The sequence below is a fragment of the Stegodyphus dumicola genome, chromosome 7 (genome assembly GCF_044657685.1).
Source record: "Stegodyphus dumicola isolate Sdum_Otavi_A_Nest chromosome 7, ASM4465768v1".
In the NCBI taxonomy this organism is placed as follows: Eukaryota; Metazoa; Arthropoda; class Arachnida; order Araneae; family Eresidae; genus Stegodyphus; species Stegodyphus dumicola.
The window spans coordinates 98,789,741-98,809,977 of NC_140774.1; the positions used below are offsets into that span (position 1 = coordinate 98,789,741).

The 20,237-nt window shown below is 30.6% G+C and overlaps 1 long non-coding RNA gene across 1 annotated transcript; it reads left to right on the forward strand.

The window, feature by feature from the left end:
- The first annotated feature begins 13,469 nt into the window (after positions 1-13,469).
- Positions 13,470-18,925, forward strand: LOC146996279 (uncharacterized). Its single transcript, XR_015041896.1, has 3 exons — positions 13,470-13,592; positions 16,097-16,186; positions 18,784-18,925. It is a non-coding gene; the product is annotated as an uncharacterized LOC146996279 (long non-coding RNA).
- The last annotated feature ends 1,312 nt before the right edge of the window (positions 18,926-20,237 follow it).

Consider the following 20,237-nt stretch of genomic DNA (forward strand, 5'->3'; position numbering starts at 1 on the left):
CCACGATGTTTTAGAACTGCGATGTTTTCTCTTTGCTTTCTTTTTTCCCACGATGTTTTTGCCGCGATGTTTTCGGCGGACACCAGAGAAGGCAGGGATGGTTGTAAATGTATAGTGTCCGTGCAGCAGGGGGACACTCTAAATATGCGGCGAGCCGAAAGTCCTCTCGAGATGTTTAGGGAAGAGGGGTGGAAGACCCTTGGATCCGTCCCTCCGGAGTGCTCTCCATCAAAATTTTAGGGCAGAACTGAGCTAAATAGCACTAAGCTGCTCAAGGCTGTTGCAAACGACAGGCGTAAACTTGCGCTCCTTGCCACGAAGAATTTCATGGGCTTGGGCTGACTATAGATCAGACAAGTGAGCATTAGCAGCAACAACAAAAAACAACAACAACATTCTTATGATTAGTATTCGTCTAGAAAATAGTTGCGGTTTCTTTGAATGGTGAAACACTACAGCAATGCTTCTTCAATATCCGTATTTTCGAATATTTATCTCATATTTAGTTTTTTTTCCCCCATGAGTAAAAATTATTGAGTTTTAATTATTCCACGCGGTACTAACTGTAGATTTGGATAAACTATACTTCGGATAGACACCAATTCGGCTGTATCCATTCTGCATTTTTCTAATAATAATCACCTTACCTTTAATACAAAACACCATATGTTTACTGTTTGAGATACGGATGAATATTTGAGACAGAAAATTTTCCCAGTACAGTTATTCGAATAAAATCAGTGAAGTTTCGCCGTTTTAAAAGTAGGGCAAGTGAAAATGATTTTATTACTTATTTATCATATGTAAAGCGAGAGCATATTCATTTGGAAGCTCGCTGTAGCTGTATGAAATAGCATTAAATATATATAAAACTGGACGAGATCGAAATAGCTCGTTCGTTATATTCGGGAATTCGTTATAACTGGGTTTGACTGCAAAAATAAATAAATTATTAAATGAAATTTTTATTTTCATAAGAATTATCATTTTTAGCTCTTAAATTATTGTCCCATAGATGAAGTTTAGATAAAAACATAATTAATATTAATTATACTGTAGTTTCATTGTAGGATTAATAGTTAAAAAATAAAACTTACGAAACAAGCATTTAAAAACAGTTATAATATCTCATTTAACGAGACGTATTGCTGGGGTGCTCTCAAACTAAGTGGTTATGCACTCAGCATTTTCTGTACTGAATGGTTAAAATGAACTTAATATGTACTGTAAGAATCTTTCGTAATTTATTGAAATCGTTGATATTTCCAGTTACGGAAATTTATTTACTTTTAAAGTTCTATTATTATAAATTAAATTTAATAAACCTAAATACTTAAAAATCGTCTCTTAGGCGAAGATTTAGCAGCTCATTTTGCATGCTATACTGTGATCATTTGTTTAGACCATGAAATATGTATGTGTGATTTTAAATAATAAGAAAAATAGAAAATTATTAAAAAAACTAGGGAATGACTGGGCTTAATCTAATATTTTTTTCAACATCTAGTTTAAACAAAGTTTTATTTTTCAGAATATTCTGATTTTATGATTTTATCAATAAAATATTAAGTTATTTTATCAGTCGTTGTTAAGTAATTCAAAAATAAAATATTGCGCAAAATGTTATGAAGGATCTTATATCTTACTAAGTCAACAGGAAGCAAGTTTTCGTCGGCAACTATTTTATAGTCCGTTTCTTTAAAATAGGCTCTTCGGGATAGTTGCTACACTCCCCTCATTTATGATCGTAACATTGTGTCGTCATCACCGCACAGAGGAGGTCTGGGAATATTAGCAAATTAGAAGATTCGAACTTTTTTCCACAGCAATTATAAGCTCTCGTAATGAGTCATGATCTAGGGGAAAAAATGAGCTTGAATTCCTATTTTTAAAGTAACACATTATAGTGAAAAACAGTTTAATCAAGCAAATTTCAATTTAGTAACTATTTAATTACGAAATGAAATAAAACATATAAAAAGGTTTTTACTCAATTACACAGTGCAGTACTAAATGCAGGATAGGAATAAACATACGGGACACCAGGATTTTACTATATGGTGATACAGTTACTGTGCCATGATGATACTGATCCAGTGAAGCATCTCACAGGGGTTCCGTGCTATCTTCCAAAACATTTTCATGCAGCTGTCATTTATGAGAGAACAATTTTTGCTCATAAATATCTTGGCCTTCTTAGGTATTTGATAGTATTGTTGATTCCGTGAAGAAATATCAATGTGTTTATTTCATAGCTTCATATCTAGATCTCTTTCGTATTTAGTCTAACACTGTGAAGTTCTTATGTTAGTGGACATGAGAAGAGGTCATGAGGGGACTGCTAATTATGGTGGATTTAAAATTAAAATTGTCAAAAGAAAAATCTAAGCTTCTCAGGAGTGCTGTTCCTCCTAATTGCTTTAGGAAACATTTCTGGAGCTAAGTAGGAACACGGAGCTTACTCTAACTATGTTCGTATGTGCGTAGATGAAGCAACATAAATAAGAAGAGTTAATTTTACTCTTTATTTCTCACAGCGTATAGCCGCTCCCGCACTTCGGGATACAGAGCCCAGCACTTCTGGTCTAAAACGTAGAAATGCTTTACAGAGACTATTAACGCGAAGATTGGCCTTTTGACACTGCGTATGTAGTGAGTGAAATGCAAATATACTACAGTACGTCTTCAAATATCAGCAGGAACTAAGTTCTTACCTTAAAGGTAGACATAAACTAACTGAAAAGCACACGCGTGGCAGGGCAGCAAGAAGGCTCTCTCTTCTCTAGGCTGAAAGCCACTTCTTAAATACCTATACAATTTTCAACCTCATTAGCATAAACAATTCCTACTCACGCTTATTCTGGGAGGAAATAGAAAAAAAGAGAGAATAGCAAACTTTTAAAAATAAAAAACTTAAAAACTTAAAATAAAAAACTTAAAATCCTTACAAGAAGAAAAAAAACTTAAAATCCTTACAAGCTCATTAAATGTAATTATTCTTATACGTGCTACTTCCATATTGTAACTCATATTGTACCTTGAAACTCTGCTTACACAGTTCGTACATAGGAGTCTCACGATTTTACTTTTAATTGCGTATAAGCACGAATATGATATTAGCTAAAAATTACATTTTACCTTTCACTGTATTTGAGGAAAACCGTATAATTTTAAAAGTTTTTTTACATATTTTATTTCATACGTTTCATTGTATAGAATGAGGATAAGTGAATAATGCAAGAAAAACTTACTGTTTCTAATGTCAAGAAGATATTTTTAGATTAATGCGGAATAAAATTGCATTTAATTCATTAAAACTTCAGTTTGATTTTGGTAACATGTATCACCATGCATTATCTGAAATCAGGTTTTAGGGGTTGACAACAATGAAGGATAAATCTTTTGTTATAAAAAATCCATCATCGTTAGCAGTTGTACAGCACATCAAATAACCGAATGATTTTTGAAAACTCGACAAATTTGCAATTTGAGTTTCAAGGTCCGAAGAATTTTCATTTGAAGGAATATTTTTTGACGTAATCGTTGATATAAAAATTGAGATTTTGCGATGTCTATTAACTAAGGATCGGTGAGAAAATTTCAGTATTAAATTAAAAATTTTTGTTTTTTAATCTAGAAAGAATTTTGAAAATTCCTGTGGAATACTATATTGTCATCGCAAATACGTATATTTGAAAACGTTCAAGAAAATCGGGTCGATAGAGGAGGATCAAAAATTAAGTTCAGAATTTGATTCAACTAACTAGAGAAATAAGTTAAATAAAGCTACGTAAAGACAACTGTAAACTGCAGTTTGAACAAAACTTAATTATAGATCTTGAATTCTACTGTATCATGTATCTGTTGTAATTTGTTGTATTTAAGATGAAACAGATTAGCTGATGCTTTCAGAAGGATTTAAGGCTTACTGCGGGTTCCCACCTAATTTCCTGGTAGTAACATCATTCTTTTAATTGAGTTTTGATTGATTTAATTGTTTATGAGGTTTTATTAATAGTTAAGAGCAAAATTTATAGAATTTTAAATTTAAAATGAGATATTTCCTCCTGAAAACCAAGTAATACGTAATTAGGTAATTTTCTAGTGTATTTGTTATTAAAGTTGAAAATATTTGAAAAAAGATTCATTCTGCTATTCAGATTTGTATTGTTTTGATAAAAAATAACATTTTTCTTGAATTGGAAACATATAAAGAATTTTAATTAATTTTTATAACAAATTTATTATTTCTAGAGATATTTAAAAATGTCTAAAATATATTTTATTTCGACTGAAAGGAAATACGTGAAAAGTTTTCATTTATAGCATATAAATACGCGAGAAGGTGAATTCGAGAAAAAATAGACAAATTAGATCGGGTTCTGAATAAGTTAAATACTAATTGAATAATAACAAAACAAAAAAATTTTATTTAATTTTAATTTGTATAAAACTAAATTGTATTGGGATTAAATCTATTATTGTAGATAAAAAAAAACTCCACTAGATGGCACTATTCAAGAAATTTTCTAATTCATTTACAAATCAAAATGCGCTTTTCGTTTAACTGTGAAACGACATCTGTTCATATTTTTTCACGTTATGTTCACACATTTCCTGTGAACGGTTTTATCATAGCAAATAAAATAATAGTCAAGTGTATTACATAGAAACTCTCACTTGAAAAAAAGACTGAAAGGAATCGATATCAGATCGGTAATCGTTATCCTGCATTTGCAGCGTTTCTTTAGGCTGAATAAGGGAAAATATTATTTTAATTAAACGTTCGAACTGTTCAATAATTTTACAAATATTGATTTAAATTGTTACTTATATATGAAATGTTTTTAAATAATTATCAAGATGGGGAATAACAATCGAAAATTAATGACATAAATGAAAAAGGTGTTCCAAGTTGTATATTAATTAACAATGATACCTGCGAACTTGCTTGTACGAAATCACAAAGAAGCATAGACTCAACAAAATTTCTGGATTTCATCTTTTTGAAAGAAGTTGAATTACCATTTGTGGGCTTCTCACTCATAACTGAATTCTTGCCGTAAAGCTAAAATCCAACGCCAATATCTGCTATTTATGAACTTGGTACACAATTTTTCAAACATTCATCTACGTGTTAAGTTGAAAGTAAATGTAAAATTGCTTTGCTGTGACAAATTCGTAGTTGTTAGAAATTATAAAAGTGATAAAGAAGAGGTATCTAAGAATACGGAAGATTTGAGAGAGTGTAGTTAAAAACATCAAGTCTGAGAAGGTTTTAAATTCTACGCCGTCGGAGTTGGTATTGATCCTCTGAGAGTCGATGAAATTTCGAAGCAGCCAATGATGATCGTGGGTTAACTGGGCTCGATGGGACGCAACTGATCGTCATGATCAAGATCTCGTTGGTTACAAAAAATTATTAGTAAAATTGATATTGCTTATTGATATAAAGCTATATCATGTAATAAGAAGGAAGAAATCATATAAAATAAATATGAGGAAAAAAAGCTAAAATTATTTAATATATTTTTAAATAAACAAATTTTTAAATACATTAATTTTTTGCGCAATAAATGCAATATGAAAAGGTATAGCACAAGAACACTAGGAAAAAACAATAATAAAAATGAAAAACGAAGAACGCAGAACCAGAAAGGTTAATCAAGAAACGGGTTGAATATTTTTGAACGAAATGAATTAAGAAGTAAGCACTTTTACGCCACATATAACACAAAATGCATCAATACATCAAGCGCAGCCATCACATTAATTAAAATCGAACGTTTGTGCAATTAGAACCTGGGATTTCGTTTCTAAAAACTTGTCTATATTTGGGAAATTACAAACAGTAATACCCTCCCTGAAAAAAAATCTGAAAGCTTTCAGATTTTACATTACACTTAAAGAGGCGTTTTTTTAACGTTTCGTGTGTTACCTTTATTTATTAAGTGTCACGTTCTTCGTACTTAAACCCTAAAATTCAGTTCAACAGCAATATCGCAAAATAATTTTAAAATAAGCATATCTTTAGAATTTCCGATACAGAGCCCCGCGTGATAGAGATAGAATTTTTTTTTCTTTTTTGTACAGTGCTGCTATTGGTCGCTTTGAAATCGTTGAGTTCTTTTAATCAAAAACTCTTTGAAGTGTAACAAAATCTGAAATCGATAATAAAACAAATTTCCAATTCAAATTATGGCTTCCACATGACCATATTCTATGGAAGATTACGTTATTCAAATTTTGATGGCTCTAGGTACCGTTGTTTTATCACAATGAGAGAAAAATACATAAATTTATGCAGATTATTCATTATTTAATTTCTTTAAATATAATACAGGGCGATAATATTTGGTGGCTATGCAATTTGAAAAGTGAATCAACGCAAAATGCCAAAACGAAATTAACAGTCCTTCTGGGCAAATTCCCCTTTGGCCTAATAAATCTAAAAATTCATTTCTTCAAAACTTTTATTATTATTATTATATATTTCATATTCTTACTCTTATTATCTTCAAGTTATTTACGTGCAATTATTTGTATTATGATTGTATTGCATACTTATGTTATAGAAACAACGCAAGGGGATCGATGAAGAAAACCATTGATTTAAAAGTATTCGATGCAAAGAAAGGGTTGGTAAATTCTGGTGTATACCTAGGTAAAATTCACCCTATGTATGTATAATGGAATACGAGCCAACTTTCCTTTTAAAGTATTCCAGGAAGGCACCCTCCACGTAGAAAGATGATCCTAGCATGCTTTGCCATAATTTAAATAATCATTCATCATTATAAGATCATTAGATTAATCACGCAAATAACTTTTTTATAACTAATGAATAACTATATATATAACTAACGAATTTTTGTAACTATTTTAAATTTAATGTTGAAACGATTTTTAGGCCATACCTTCGTTTAACGAACAAATTAAAAATTTCAGAATTTTTCGGTTTGCACCATCGGATAGAGCAGAAAAAAAACTTTTGGATGAAATTTTTAACTAATTTCGGATTTCTTTTTATTATTATTATTATATATTTATTTTTGATCCAGGCTTCGAAACTCACTTAATTTTTGTCTATGTTACGTCTATGATGTTTAAATTTCAGTATATACGAGTAAAAATGTATCATCTTTAACGCTTTGAAACTTTCGTAGATTGTAAAACAAACTCTTCGCCTTCTTTTAAAAGACGTATGACAAGCATCTACTAATTCAACGATAAAAAAATATTCTGCAGACATTTAAGCATAAAGAGAAATTGTGTTACGGTCCACTTTAAGCGTCATGTTATATTCGGTTATATTTGGTTTTAGTTATTTCATTATCCGTTATTTTGTTTTTCTTGCTTCCATTCTGCTACCTGTAATCCTCATTTTATTTACTTATTTATTCTGCCTAACCTTGCTTGAAAAAATATCACTTGCAAAGAAATTAAGTTTCTAGGATGCTTCCTGCCATTTTCTAATTTCTTTTCATTCTTTTTATAGTTAGATTTTTTTATAAATAGTGGAAAAGAATAATTAAACAGCTCTGTAGATTTTTTTATACTGACAATACAATTTGGTGAAGAGATTGTTTCTAAATCCGATTTTGATATTTTTTAATTGAATGTTGAAACGATTCTTTGTCTTTACAATCATTTAGCAAACAAACTATAAGATCTCAGAATTTTTCTGTTATAATCATTATATGGAGCAGTGAAAAATCTTTTATATGAAATTTATATAAGATTTTAATGTAATTTGGCAAAATCGATGGATTTGTTTCGACCATTTGGCGTAACAATATTGTTGGAAGTAAACGAATGTATATTCATTGTGGAAGAATGATTTTTTAATCTAATAATTTGATTGATAACGTGTCATTGAGACTAAAAAGATGAAAATTTAAAAAGAATTAAAAACTTCATAAAGTAAGTTTTTATTTGAAATTCATAAAATCTTTAATGAATAAAATGGAGAAAAATAATTTATCATATTTAATGGGATCAAGAAATTAAACAATTATCTTTACAAAATTCATTTAAAAATTTACGAATTACGTGGCATGAATAATAAAAGTTTTGGGCGCCTTTGATAAATTTAGAAAGATAATGGCTCATGTTTTTGATAATGCAGTTCGATTAACCGATTTCGTTATTTAGGCGCCCACGTTATTTGGGCGCTAGTGATATAAAATTGTAAACGAATTTCGTAAAAGGAATTACTTAATCTATTTCTCCAATTAAAATATACGATAAATTCTTCTTTTTTTATTTTAATAATTATTTTTTAAATTTTAAATAAATGCTTAGTTTATAGTTTTAGCTCAAAGGAGAAATTTGCCCAGAAGGGCTATTCATTTCGTTACGGCATTTTGCGTCGTCCGTTATAAAAAGGCGTTTCACTTTTCAAATTGTTGTCACCAAACATTATCGCCCTGTATTATATTTAAAGAAATTAAATAATAAAGAATCTGCATAAACGTATGTAAGTTTCTCGCCTTGTGAAAAAACAACAGTACCTAGAGACATCAAAATCAGAATAACGTAGTTTTCCACTCGAATATGGGCATCTGGAAGCCCTAATTTGGAATTTGTTTTATTGTCTATTTCATATTTTGTAAAACTTTAACGAATTTTTGATTAATAAATTCAACGATTTCAAAGCGAGCAATGACAACGCTGTACGGGGGAAAAATTATCACCAGTGCGAGAGAATGTGCATCGGTAATTCTAAATATATGATCTTTTTAAATATATTGTGATATTGCTGTCGAATTAAATTTCATAATTTAGGGGAGAAGAACGCGATATTTAATAAATAAAGGTAACGCATAAAACGGTAATAAAACGCCCCTTTCGGCATAATATAAAACCTCAAAGCTTTCAGATTTTTTTAAAATTATATATTATTTTTATTAGCCCAAAATGTCTATTGTATCGAAACACGATTTTTCGTTTTTTTCCCCTGTCTTATCTATCTATCTGTACGTTTAAGTTGTTGTAATCACAAATGCGCATAGTGACGAGTTTCCTGTGAATATCTTGTCGAAAACAGATATTTGCCTTTAAGAAAACCTGCAGCCTTTCATATAATCATTATTGAGAACCAGTCCTCACCCACCCACGACAATTTTCTAAAATCAGCCCCCACTGAGTTTGTAGAGCTATTAAAGAACGGAAGTTGACTTTTCCCGGAAGCAAGCTGGCAACCTCGAACTCGGAGAGCAAAAGCGATGATATATGTGTCAAAGGGTTCGAATGACTTGACATCAAAATGAAAGCAAATTTCCTTTGTGTCAGAGGACATACGTCATTATTGTGAAGCTGTTCCCTATAAATGTGTCTTTTATTTGCTTTTAAACGGTGTTTACTTTTTGAATGTGAATGCCGGAGTTTGAAAGCTGGAACACTAAGCTAACTTGTTAATCGAGAGCTATAGAATCTGTTTCTCTATGTGACTAGCAGAGTGTTTGTTAAAGGCTTTAAATATCGGTCCTAGATATATATATTAGGCTTTCGTTTTTTTGGTAGATGCAGTTTTCTTATATTAATTTTCTTATATTAAAAAAAGGGCAATGGGGCAGCGTGCACCACTAAGGAAAAATTGTTATATTCGAGAAAGGCTTGTTTGTTTTGTTTAGTATGACAAAGCATGTAAAGCCTGTCTAGTTGAGGGGAAAGACGCTTTAGTTAGAACTTTCTAGACGAATAGACTCGAATATACACTGAGGTGGGAAAAGTTTTTAAAAATAATCCACGCTTCTGGAATCCCGCATAAAAATGAGAGTTTAGGTTTCCACATACATACACATCACAAGGAACATGTGATGTGTATGTTCACATGCATACATATCACAAGTTATCAGAAGGGCCGGCCGTATCAAATCAAGCCTAAATAACGGATTTATATTTTTTAGATGTGAAACAGATTATCAGATTCATTTTGTTTCTTCTATGGATGGGACATCTCAATTCTCATACCTTCGGAAACTTAAAAAAGATTTAAATTTCAAAAATTGGAATCTGATTGCTTATTTATTTTATTTTTATTTATTAATTTTTTATCATTCGATTCTTCTAGGAACTACGACTAGAATTGTCTTGATAATTCTGGCCATAGATAATTTACTACAAATAGGTTTCGGGTGATTCTAACAACTTATGTTATGGTGTATGAACAATGGGTCGTGAACATGACTTTAGTTGTCTACCAACTGACCTATTCAGCCATGGCTGATGAATTTTAAATTGTTAACTGAAATTTGAAGTGTTATTCAAATCATACTGAGAAAATGAATTTCAGTGTTTATTTAATTATATATAAATTTAGACAATTAAAACGAAGTTTCATGAGCTAAATGTAAGAGAAGGGTAAACAGATGGGATAAAAAGGAAGGTTCACATCAATATTTCTGCCGAAATTTCTAACAGAAATAGACACCTGAATCTTCCTTTTATTAATTATGGATATTTTTTGAAATATTATAAAATATTAAATATAAAATATTGTAGATGTCCGTATAAGAGGTTGGATATCAATGTTACTAATATTCTTCTGAAATTCACTTCGCTTCGAAACGTTATAAGGTATTTCTCCCGTCTTCTTAGCATGCCTTCATGCCTTAGGTCATCACGCTCGACGCGAACTCGAGAGGTCCGTAGTTCGAGTCCTGGAGAGGGCATTGCTCATTTTCATCTCTCTTTCTTCGAAATAACCTAATATCTCTACAACGTATTTAGAAACTATCAGCTAATAATCCTAAGAAATTTTTAATACGTGGACAAAAGAAAAAGTATGTCTAATACAATTGAGCATTATGTATGTTACATTTCATCCGAATAATAAAGTTATAAGGTATTTCTCCCACTTTCCTAGCGTGCCTTCGTGGTGTATTGGTTCTGCACGCTAGGCCGGTATTCCAGAGGTCCATGGTTCGATTCCCGGCGAAGGCGATTGCTCACTTTTCATCTTGCCTGCTTCCAAAAAGTACCTAATGTCTCTACAAAGTATTCTACTATTTGTACATAACATATATATTTAAAATGTTTTTCTCTTGTGTGTTTTATAAGTTATGCCGTATCTTTCAGCATAAGCCTGTTTGAGGTTGCACTTGCTAGGTTCTAGACTTGAAAAAGCCGCATTAAATCTTAAGAAGTCTAATATTAATTCATGGTAACTGTTCACTTCCACGCCTGTCGAATTAATTTTTACCTTTTCGTTGCCCTGCGTTGGCAACACGCTTTTGAGATTTGTCGTTCGTAGAATTCGGTCGCTAAAAGCGTAGCTGACCTGTAACTGTTGTAATTATTATTTTATGCTTATCTGTACAGCTGAATTATTACTAAATGTTTGCGTGTGAATGTTATATCATTAAATGTCTTCAGTTTGATTTAAATACACCAAGAGTCTCGAATTTATTAAGGATATTAAAAAACGAAACTGCGTCATCCATGTCGGCGCCATTCTAATACGAGGTACGTATAACAAGTTTTTGGAGGCACCGGCGAGATGACGCAGTTTCGTTTTCGATCCTTTAGGTCTCTTATCTCCTTGCACTATATTGATTAAAATATTCTATCAAAAACTATGGTTAGTTAAAGGCGACTGGGATTCAGTTGTTCCCCAGCATATCTAAGCCCCCATAGCACAAAACATCCTCAGGATGTCCTATTTAAGTCGCAATATCCCGGGATATACTTAGGATGTCCTAAGGATGTTGATTCTCAGATGTCCTGAGGAGATCGTAATTTAACATCCTGAGGATGTCTTATTAAAGTCGCTATGTCCCGGGATATGACAGGATGTCCTGAAGATGTTGATTCTCAGATGTCCTGAGGAGTTCACCAATTTCACATCCTGAGGACATTCATTCTGCATTGTCCGGAGGACTTTCGTTGTCAAATACTCGTATTTTGAGGATATTTGTTCTCAAATTTACCAGTTTTAATTTTTTGACATTGCACATCTGAAACTTGCACATTATTTTATTTTTCATATGTATTTTACTAAGTTGTTTCTAAATGCTGTACATTAAAAATATTGATATGATTGATGATTTATTCTTGTTATTTTGTTGCTATTTTTTCTGACGTTTTTAAAAATTTATTTAGTCATGGAAAAGATTTTTTTCAATGGATTAGCATTTTCTAGAATATTTGCAAAATTCTAAATAACATATATTTTTTTTTTATAAAAAATGAATAAATTACATGTATAATTACTTACAGATTACAAACCCTACTACAAATATAGGTAAAATTAGATATATATATATTTAATTACGGAAACGAATTTTTTTTTTTTTTAATTTGAGTATAGAGACATTAGGTATTTTTTTGGAAGCAGGAAACATGAAAAATTAGCAACTGCCTTCGCCGGGAATCGAAGGATGGACCTCTGGAATATCGGCCCAGTGTGCAGAACCACTACACCACGAAGACACGCTAGGTGTGGTGGTGGTGTATTTAATTATGGCAAAGCACACTAGGGCTATCTGCCTAAGGGGAGGGATGTCTTCGTGGAGGACTTTCTAAGGGAAACTGGCTCGTATACACGTTACACATGGGGAAAACCACGAAAACACCCATGCAGCCAGCCCGTTCGCGGGATTCGAACCTCGGATCGCACTACCAGGGTTCAGCGACTTTACCGCTCGGCCGCTGGTGGGCCGAAGACACGCTAGGAAAGCGGAAGAAATACCTTATATTACTTCTCTTTTTAAAGGCCGACTTTTTTTTAAGGGGATCCAATCACTAAATCCTGGGTGTGGATATACCTCATCCAACACCTTTTTAGTTCGGGCGCCACTGTAAAGACATTAGGATTTTTTGGGGAAGCCGTAGAGATGAAAAATTAGCAACCGCCTTCGCCGTGAATCGAACCACGGAGCTCTGAAATACCGGCCCAGCGTGCAGAACTATTACACCACGAAGGCACGCTAGGAAAGCGGGAGAAATACCTCATAAGGAAAATTTTTTTCCTCTAATTAAAGGACAGAAAATGTTTTCCAATCGCGCGATCTGTTATTGATATTGAATTACAGTCTTGCGATAATTTCGCAGTAAAGATACATCTCTGATGACTATCCAAGATTCTAGAAACTTTGGTCTTATATAGAGATGGTCGTATTATAGAAATAATGCTTAATATCAATATTTATTTATAATCTCAGAACTATTGGTCACTTTCAGAAGTGGTCGTTTGAGAGGCGATATTCTATATATTTATTTACTGATTCCAAAATTTCTGAGATTCCAAAATTTGTTTATATTCTCAGAAATATTGGATGGAAGGTGGTCGTCCCATACATGCAAAATTTTACATTTCATTAAAAATGAATTCGGCATTGTTTAACTATTTCCCTATTAATTAATTAATTAGATAAAGAAAAAATTAGGAAATAGTTCTTTTTATTACGGAATAATGTAGGAAGTTCTACAGAACTATATTCTTTCGCGTCATTGCACATTGTATCCGGCAAACTACTAGTTCCTCGTATTCTTCCGCAAATCCGTAAACATCTGTCTGATTTGAAACGAAATCCAAAATGGCTGCGCCATGAGGTTAACTTGTATGGATATTTTTTGTTGCATGAAAGGTATGTTCAGTTGCAATACTTGTATGTTTACTTTTTTTTGCTTTTCGAATTTATGTCATTTTGACAGTTAAATGTTTCACAGCTTTATGAATTGTTACCATTCTATCGTGAATTACGTGTATCTCAATGGCTGGCTGTCTTTTCAAATATCTAATTTGCCCTGCTATCCAAATGTTTATGACTGAATTTTTTTTAGTCTAGTTTATGCATTCAGTTTCAAAATAATATGTGTGATCAGATTGCTTATTATTTTATTGCAGCCATAAATTTATGTTAAATAGTTTGAACAATTGTATAAAAATAAGAATTTGCATTGTTTCGTCCAAAATATGTATGGTTGAAACATTATCTTAATCTAGTTTGTAATTCAAGTTTTTTTGGGGGTACTGTTCTGTTATTGGGACCAGAATTGGAAATGTATGAACCTGTGTTCGTAAGTATGTGCATAGATGTGTATATGTAGACATACAAATATACAAGCATACATAAATACATTTCTGAAGCCGGTCCTGATAACAGAACAGTACCTTTTTAAAATCTTTTTTGAATATTTTATAAAATGATTAAGCATTTTTCAAACTGCATATCATTTTAAGATTCAACTTGCAGGAAGACAAAATATGGTCATTCAATCAAATGCTTATGATTGCTTTTAACATTTTCTCATAAATATTGTTTGCATTTTTATTGTATTTTAGATACTTTAGTTATGTAAAGTGAACATGAGAATATTAGGAAAGCTGAAGAATATGAATAGCTACCATAATATATGTATTTTTTCATCGAGCCCATTGTTTTAGAAACCAATGCACCATTATTATATGCTGGCTTATTTTATAATTATATGCAGTTTAATTTTATGTTCATGTTACTGTAGTATTGTCATTATAATAAAAGTATTGATAATTTTTGTTGAATCTTGCAAGTTGCCTAACATTCAGAATTATTACTACCGAATTTTACTGATAGGTTTTTTCGAGTTGACATAATCTGTGTGATAAATAAAATAAACTGGTGTTTAATTATATGCATTTCTCTTAATGTTTCATTGAAAGTGAGATGGAAATACAAATGCTATCCAGAAAAGTGAATTCTTTTTGCCTGAAATAACAAACTGTACTAAATGATTAATGTTTATATCATTTTAGAAATGTCAATATTAAAGTTTCTCCCCCTTCTCTTCTTTGATTTTGAAATAATTTATAATAAAATAATATATGCATAAGTGTAATTAATGTAAAGTGTCATTCAATAATATAATTTATTTTTGCTGATATTTTTATATTTCTTATCTGGGTTTTCTTTTGGTGTTAGAAGGAGGAAAAGACTGTAATGTTTTAATTAAGGAAATAATTAAAACATTACAGTCTTTTAAATAACACAGTTACAGTAATGTTTATTGAAGCAATCAGTACTGTGTGATTGAATAATGTTAAAATGCATTGTTCATAAGGAAATTTGCTTATCTTTGTGTTATAGATTTTGACACAAGCTGAAATTTGAATTATTGGAAGCACTTTGAAAACCTGAATTATTTCCTGAATCATTAATCAGGCCAATATATAACATACAAATTTTCATACAAAATTATTTCTTTGAGCATATTATAAAGAGCTCATTTAATTTTATTATTTGTACAAATTTTAGACAAAAGTAGCATGTAACAGTTAAAGATTTATTGAAGCCTACTTGTTATTTGTGGTAACAAAGAAGTGTGAAAGATATTTCCACATTAGCGAACATGACGATCATTGATGCTTAGTTTAATAATATATTGAGAAATGCTGGGAACTTTCAGAAGTAGACATTTCGGAAATGATGGGCTTGATAGAAATTTACATGGTTTTATTATTCTTTAGTTAAGAATGGATTTTAGATGTTCATGTGAAAGAATTCTGTTTAATTAGTGAAAAAATTGTTAAAGTTTGGCATTTAAAAAAAATGAATTAATAATATGCAATTATCTTTTATTATACATATATTACTATATATTTCTAATGCGCTATGTAAATGTCAGTGCTAAACAATTGAGATACTATTGTCAGGGCAATTTTTTCTTATACATGAAAAATTCTGATACTTTCTTATCATCTACCCTCACAGCTTCAACTTAAGCTAAAACAGCAAGAATATGCACACGATAATAGCAAACTATGAATATGCATACCACACACATGTATTTACATGCTTTATATTTAATCTTTATTTCTGAATAGTATTCCATTCAATGAAAAATATGTGAATATTGACCCAATATATATATTTTTGTGTGTGTGCATCCTAAAATTTCTTGTTTCTTATAAAGTGCTTATTTGAATTACTACTTGTGAACAGAGCAGTAGATATGAACCATAAACTAACCATTTTGCCAATTTTCACAGCTTTGCAGATAGTCAGAAAGCACCAAAATTTGTAATAATGTTAAGTTTAAATGATGTTCTATATTTTTGTGTTAATTTTTCTATTCTATTAATTCTGTTACTGTGTTATCAAACTTTCTGCAGAAATTTCAACTGGTTGAGATGTTATTACCATGTGGAGAAGAATTTGGTTTTCAAGCTAGAAAAAATTGCAGCTGAAGGATTTTGTAGAAGGTCAGTCAAACTGGTTTTAGTTAATTATAATTTAATTTTGGGTGAAGAATTCTCAAATTTATTTATCATAAGTGTCTAAAGGTCTTCTAACTTAAATTCTGCTTGTTTTTGAAATTTTTCATGACATTCATTCTTTGATTATTATTTTTTTTTAATTTACTAACTTATGTCCAGGCACATAATGTTGCATTTAATGCCATACCTTAAATATTGTAAAATGTTAAAATAATACATTTCACTTAAAAATGTGGTTGTGACAGTAAATTTTCTGTTACATTTAATCATATCTATAAACATTGGTATACATCATTTTTCAATAATCTGTATATTATTTTGTGCATTTCTTTTACATCCAAGATCTGGCATATGACTTGCTTTTCAAACTGATAACATGGTGTAATAATGTAATCTAATGGTTAAAGTTTACTATGGAATGGGCCAAATTTAATAAATTATTCTTTGATAGAAATTTATTCATGTGTTCAGTGTGTCTCATCTCATTAAATTGCTAAAGTAAATTTTATGTACTTGCATTTAGGAATTTTGACTGTATCAGAGTAATTTTATTTCAGTTATTATAACATGCAAGGGAAAAAATTCATTCATAGCTCCGTATTTAAAATTAGTTAATCAAAGTCCTTAATAAAGAGGGACGTTTTGTTGTTTTTAATGTTGATAGAGTTTAATTCAAAAATATGCCACATTAAGGGTTACTTTTTAACCTAATTTAAAATTTTCATTACTTTAACATGTCCAATAATTGTTATTTTAACTCCGATATTGTAATAATATCAAAATTGCTTACTTTTTGATAGGTAATCCAAATGTAAAACAAGAAAAGGAAAAATTAAAATCTAGAAGTATATTTATTTCATACCTCTAACAAATAAAAACAACACAAGCACTTTTTACTGTCTATCTGCATAGTGTGGCATGTCCCGTAAGACTGAGATTTGTATGGTCAAATCCATGTTTCAGTTAAAGGAAAATGTATGCACAGTCTTCTGATTTTCCCTTCGATTAAGGATTCTGTATATACTAGCATAAGAAATATATTAGTTAATGCAGTGTTATACATCAATATTTATAGACAATTATTGTGGCTATGTTTATTATAATTTTGTTCACTGTAATGGCTGGAGTGCCTAAACCATCATGCTGTGTAAACAAAACTCAAATCTTCATCTCTGCCTACTGCTCCACCTAGTGTTTAAACCACTGAAATGGTGATTATGGTAGAACATCTTTGATAAAAATTTACTCTAATGTAACCCTTGGCGAATCGTTTCTTTTTTTTTTATATCAAGATCGTCACCTGAGAGGATCGGCACCAATTTCAAGGTGGCCGCTACACAAAACCAAAATAAGAAGTCAAAGACATACACAAACTCTGTGTCCATGTACACATCGACCTATTAAAACAGAGAACTGCACAAACTGGGCATTGTGCACTGCCTTAACTTTGTCCATGTACACATTGATCTATTTTCACTTTAAGAAAATCAGAAAGTTAAAAATATCATAGTTACCAGAAAAAATTTGCCACTGCCTAACACACAGACAACCAAAAATACACAAACAGAGAGGAATAAGTTACCAAAAATACATATTTCCTAGCATAAAAACATTAAACAACAAATCTTCTAACAAAAATTAACACACAGAGACAAAAAAATAAATGAAACATCATTTTTTTAACATACCTTTTTTTTTTCACATGCATATATTTAGGCTTCCCACCACCATCCTCCAGGTAAGCAATTCAATTAAATTTTTCGTCTCTTAGTCACCTCAGACATACTCAAACGATGGTTTCCCCCCCCCCAAAGGCTACTTTCACCAACATTAGGGTTACCGAAAAACTTATTTGACGCAACGGGCTTCCACATTTCACAAACAACCAATACCACTTTGCGATTTTTTTTCAGACAGAAACCGAAGTGTACCATACAGTAAAGATTAGCCACATCTTCATTTACTACTGTTACAAGTACTTCTTTGGTAAATTTCTGCAGTTAAATTCAAAAGTTTAAAATTGCATTAACATGATCAGATTTTATTTTCTGCACGTAGCTAACAATTACTTATGAGTTGTCAGATAAATGTTACCAGATGCAGTTAATTATTTTTTACTTCCAATCTCATGAGACAAGTTTTTTTTTTGCTCCTGCAAGACTTTACTTTGTGTTGCAAAATAAATTCATTCTCACTCTTTTTGGACTTGCCTACACATTAAATTTAAAATAGTTTTATGAATAGGTAAGATGTGATTATCATAATTTTGTTTCTTTCTTTATCTTGGCAACTTTATATGTTGATTCAGTATCCAGGTTACCTACCAGTGGCTGATTGATAAAACTGCTCATATGTTCAGCTGGTGGTTTGAGTTTATTTTCTGACATAAAAAATTTTAAAAGGCATCCCCCATGTTTATTTTACTATAATCGAAAAATCAAATAATTGCTACTCTGTTTATAGGTGCTAAATGTTAAAATATTTTAAATGCTTCCTTTAATTTGCATTCTAATAGTCATTTGTTTAAATTTAATTATGAATTATATTCACATATAGTAATTGTGAGTGTTTTTTTATTTTAGGTGCTGTGAAAGGCAATGACAGAGATCCAATTTATCAAGAGTTCTTATATACTTAAGAATACATGGATATAAGATTGTTTTTCATGAATTCAAATAAAATGTGATAAATTGGATTAATAAAAACTATTTTGAATTTTGAAAAGTGTTTTTCCTCTGTTAATCATAATATAGTGCCATAAATTTCTGAATGTGTTTATTTTTCATCCAAATAAATAGCTTTACAAAAATTTGTCATATTAATAGATATTGCATAATTTAGCATTATTATACATATTTATTATAGCAGATTTAGCTGAACTACTTTTTTAGTCTCTCTGCAGATGAAGTCACAAAGGTAAGTGGTTAGATATTTTTCTGTATTCCCCATTAAGTAATTTTATCTGGTAAATTACCATTACTTATATACTAAAGATGAAAGAATAAGCTTTCCTTGAAAATACAAAAATTTGCAGATATTTCAAAAAATTGGTATACGTAAAGTTCTTAAATGCCACATATGCGAAACTGAAAATGTTATATATGAAATAGTCCATAAATATAAATATTTTCACTATTTTTTAACTATAATTCACTGCATTTGTTATATATAATCACAGTTTAAGGTAGCAGTGCTTTTCTCACTGTGATTTCTCATGTATTTTGATTCATAAATACACGTACATAAATCCACGTATTTTGATTTCTCTTTTGAGACCGAATAAAAAATGAACTAAACATTCTCGTTGACATTGAGAGTTGAATAAAAGCTCACCTCAAAATAAAATGAATTAATAAATTTATGGAAAATTTTACATAGCATATATTGAGCAGAAAGTGTAAACTGAATATACTTAATGGAATTAATAATTGGTGGAGTTGATTGCAGAATAAAATGCCTTAATTGCATGGTAAACAGTAGATCTTTTGAAGTTTTTCTATGTTGCGTAAAATGCAGATTTAAATTTTTGATATTGATTGTCATATAAATGGCAATTACTGTTTTATTTTGCTCTTAAATGAATGGTTAGTAATAAAATTATGGATGAGACAACCTTTTAACATGCGCTAGAATTTACAAAGCCTTTAACATGCCAAATTTTAATTTGGTGCTGATTTCAACGGGTAAATTTCATTTTACTGAATTTTGCGTAAAATAATACCAATGAACCATTGCAGATTATTTTCAGAACTTTTTTTTAATCTAAAAGGGCTATTAGTTTTGAAATGTGACTTCATATTGTCAATCGTAAACTTGTTTCGCTTTTCATTCAAGTCTTGTCATTTGGCAAAATTTAATATATTTACCTTTAAAATCTAATATATTATTGACTAATAAGCCAAGCTATTTAAAAGCATTACACACAATTCTTAACAATGCTTTTTTTAATTTTTAATCTGATTGATTTAAAATGCATTTAATTCATGATATATCTAATTGAAAACATTTTAATATTTTTACATAATTACATGATATA